The sequence below is a fragment of the Orycteropus afer genome, unplaced genomic scaffold (genome assembly GCF_000298275.1).
Source record: "Orycteropus afer afer isolate SDZICR_OR568_19922 unplaced genomic scaffold, OryAfe1.0 scaffold00545, whole genome shotgun sequence".
Taxonomy (NCBI): domain Eukaryota; kingdom Metazoa; phylum Chordata; class Mammalia; order Tubulidentata; family Orycteropodidae; genus Orycteropus; species Orycteropus afer.
The window spans coordinates 1,483,141-1,486,860 of NW_006922132.1; the positions used below are offsets into that span (position 1 = coordinate 1,483,141).

Below are 3,720 nucleotides of genomic sequence, written 5' to 3' on the forward strand. Positions count from 1 at the left end.
GGGGGGACGGACACAGAAAAGCCAAAATGCTATTTATTATTATGTAATAGTTAGTTAAATTTTAGATCCTAAAAAGCCAACATAACTCAAGTAGTCCAAGCTAGCTGATTTTAAAGTATTCAAAACATGGCTTCCAGGACAGTAATCATGATTTTAAATTATAGCACTTTAGGGGCTTGCTGATTTGCCTTGATTAACTCTGTTCTCCGAAGTAGAAGGAGACACTCCAAATATAATTTGCCACTTAACAGCAGAGGAGCCATTAAGCCCACAGGAGAGAGCACAGTGTCACAGCAGGCCACTTCAATAGCCAAAAAACAGCTCTCTTGCTCTGGGAAGATTGCTTTGTCCATCACCCTTGTATCCTTTGGTAAATGGAAGTAGATTCCAACTTCTAGTCATGTATCTTTGAGAGAAGTACTTTGAGAGTAACAGGTCTTACTCAAAGACAGGACCAATATCTACTGCCATCATCCTGAAAAACAGATACAACTATCAAAGTAAAATGGATGTGCCTGTAATGGTCAAAATGAAATGAAAGGTCAGAGAGGCCAGGTTGGGAAGGAGTGAAGACCTTAGGCTAGTAAGATAAAAACACTCAAAATTGTGGGATCTTTTCCAAATTTAACTTGGTCTTGGGACTTTATTTGAAAAAAAAAAAAAGAGATACAAATTTAGTCAGAAGTACTAGAGCTATGGTCAAAGTGTTTTCCCACTTAGTCTTGCTATTGTTCCAAAGGGGAGGTTAAACTGCATGAAAAGAAAAGCTAAGGCCAAGTTACTGGCTAAGAGAACCAAAATCTTTGTTAACCCACAAGCTTCTTAATTAAGCACTACAGAATTATGTAATTACCCTGTAGTGTCTGAAGTAAAGACAAAGTTCTACTATATTTACTTTCTCCTGATTAATTGCCAGCTGATGGCTGGTGTCAAGTGGCAACCGGTGTAACCCTGTTAGTTGGGAATAACTACATTGTTTACAGCAGCACAGTGTAACCATTTGGTTTCTACTTGCTTCTCCTAAGAGATACAGAAAATTTCAGGGCCCAAGCTTTATCATATTAGCTTCTCCTTCTAAAATTTTAAATTTCATTCTGATTTAAGTTATATTTGGTCTACAACTCACAAGACAATTCTAGTTTATAGATGAGGTCCAAAGATCCAAGGGGATCCATCTGAAAACACAGATCAATTTTGAAAAGATAGAAACAGCAATCTGGACATAGATGAGCTTGTTAAATAGCAGTGGTTTTTATAAATGTACTTGGGAATCCTTAACTATTTATGATAGGAAAAAAAAAAATCTTTTTGGACTGTAGGGAAGAATACAAATTACATCCAGACTAACCCACAGAGATCAGAGGGCACTACTGAAGATGTGAGCAGTGGATGAACTTCCTGTATATTAACAGAATTTACAGATTGACAAATGATTTGGTTTTAGTTGGCAGAAAGACTCCAAAATATATACATCTGATGCACAAAGAAAACCACAGAATGCCAATATAATTGAAGGAGTTCTCAAGTTATAATTCTGAAACAATAATTCTCTGCAGGGTGCTGCCAATAACTATCATTCATTCTAGAGCAGGCAGTTACCAACACTTTGCCTGCAGTATCCAGTGTATGTTCTGGTCTGCAAAGTTGAAGGTCAGCCATGCACCAGTGTGCAAAGAGCTGTCGCAGTGAAGGCAGAGGAAGTATTTCTGGAGTAGGTTTGAGCAATTCTGCCTTTTCCACCTCTCTCTCCACTCTACCCTTGGCTCTACTTTTGACTCAGAGAGCCCTTTGGCACCATCAGTGCAAACATTAAGAGTCAAACCTCCAGGTACTAAAATTTTACTGGCCTTATAATCAGCAGTACCCGTGGCTAATTATAGCCATGGTTTAACTCAGTAGTGATTCAGTTACATAACCTTCCCAAACTCTTTACCCGCTCCCATCCCACCCTTCCTTAGCAACCCCCACCCCTTCCACCATCTGAAGCATTTCCATTTGTTTGATTTACTTCCTGCTCAATCTGCAGGGAAAATTTTACACAAATGACAAAGTCTAATGTGTAATTATAAAAATGAAACAATACCAAGAATAACAAATTTCTAGTCAAGAAAATAAAATATGCTTTCCTCTCCCTCCCAAATCCCAACCCTCAACAGAAAAGAAGACAACAGAAGAAAACATACCCATTTTCAAGTGCCTGGCTATTTAGCACACTGAGGATTCCTGTTAATGGGGAGGGGGGAGGGTTTGATCCCAGCTACAGAGAAGAGGTTCTTGCCTCATGGGAGGACCTACTCCCTGACAACCTGGGCAGCACACAGTTCTCAAGTCCTCTGCACGTAAGAGCCACACAGCACACAATGCCTTTGAGGTGACCCTCAGAGAAGCAGCCTACTGGACAGCAGAGACCATGGAATACAGTTTAATGAAGGCAAAATGCCCCTCCCTCCCTCCCCTCTTCTCCCTTCCTCATCTTCTTCACCTCTCTATCCAGCCTCCTAAAACCCCATCCACAACTTTTTGCTTCAGGAGCAAGTTGATCCTTGGGTGTACTAAATACAATGGGCTCATTACTCAATTAAAACAAAACAAGGCAAAATAAAAATTAAAATGTGCTTTCAAATATGGAATGAAGTCAAATAAATACATCTGATTTTTTTCTTTTTCTTAAGTCTAAGTACAATTTCATATCCTACACCCAAAGCTCTATACATTTGGTTTTTGTTCTGAATCAAATGAGCTTCCAATAGTGAGGAGAGTAGGGTGAGAGAATGGATATTCCCTCACTGACAGACTGTGCAGCTGCCAGACTGTGAAGAACTAGTCCCGCTTTGGGCACACTGGGACACGGATAACCCCAGGTGGTTCACAGGCAGATACTCTGTCGCACTCTCTCTGCGTCCACACTGGAGCCGGGATGTGGTGATACAATGCTGATGTTCAAAATCCAACAACCTTCAGTCCCTTCAGGACACGTGGCTCTAACTCTTATCTGAAAAGAATAAAAGATATGTGGAGGTCAAATTAAGAGGAAAGAACAAATTAACCCTGTAAAAGAAGACCTATGAAACGCATGGGCATGGTTCTATTTGAACAGCTCCATCTGAAAGTATGTGAGCAAATGAGTAGAAATGACTATACTGAACACAAATCCATTTGCAGCCAAGGGAGACACTTTCCTCATTGTCAGGATAGGCACAAAAGTAGTGCAAGACTCAAGGAGACCAATCCTCTACCACTAGGGAGTCCCATCAGCAACAGCAGATCTTGCACAGAATCTAAGATTTGCTAAGCTTACTAACTCTCTGCCGTCTGCTTTTGAAAAGGTAGAAAGAGACGCGCGCGAGAGAGAGAGAGCGCGAGAGCGAGTGTGAGCGCGAGCGCGCTAGAGAGAGAGAGAGAGAGAGAGAGAGAGAGAGATAGGGAGAGAAGAGGGGTGGCACTGGAACTGACGACTGCTATTCCTCTTAGAGAAGGAAGGCAGAGTCAGCAGGTAACAGGCTCTGCCTGATCCACAGTGTTTAGAAACAAATAGGTTTTTTCTTTTTTTTTTTAAAAAAAGAGGTTCCTGCAAGATGGCAGACTAGGCAGAAGGACTGCACAGACCCTCTTCAACAAAGAAAAGGAAAACCAATTAACACAGACACAGAAGATAATCCTGGACCCCTGAGCCTTGAAGGGAAAGATACAGAAGTGGACTAAACCCCAACTAGCAGAAGA

General features: G+C 41.1%; 1 protein-coding gene across 1 annotated transcript in view; it reads right to left on the reverse strand.

Annotated features, from left to right (window-relative positions):
- The window catches only part of ARHGEF12 (Rho guanine nucleotide exchange factor 12), a 135,596-nt gene that overhangs the window by 42,135 nt on the left and 89,741 nt on the right, over positions 1–3,720 (reverse strand). The window lies entirely within an intron of this gene.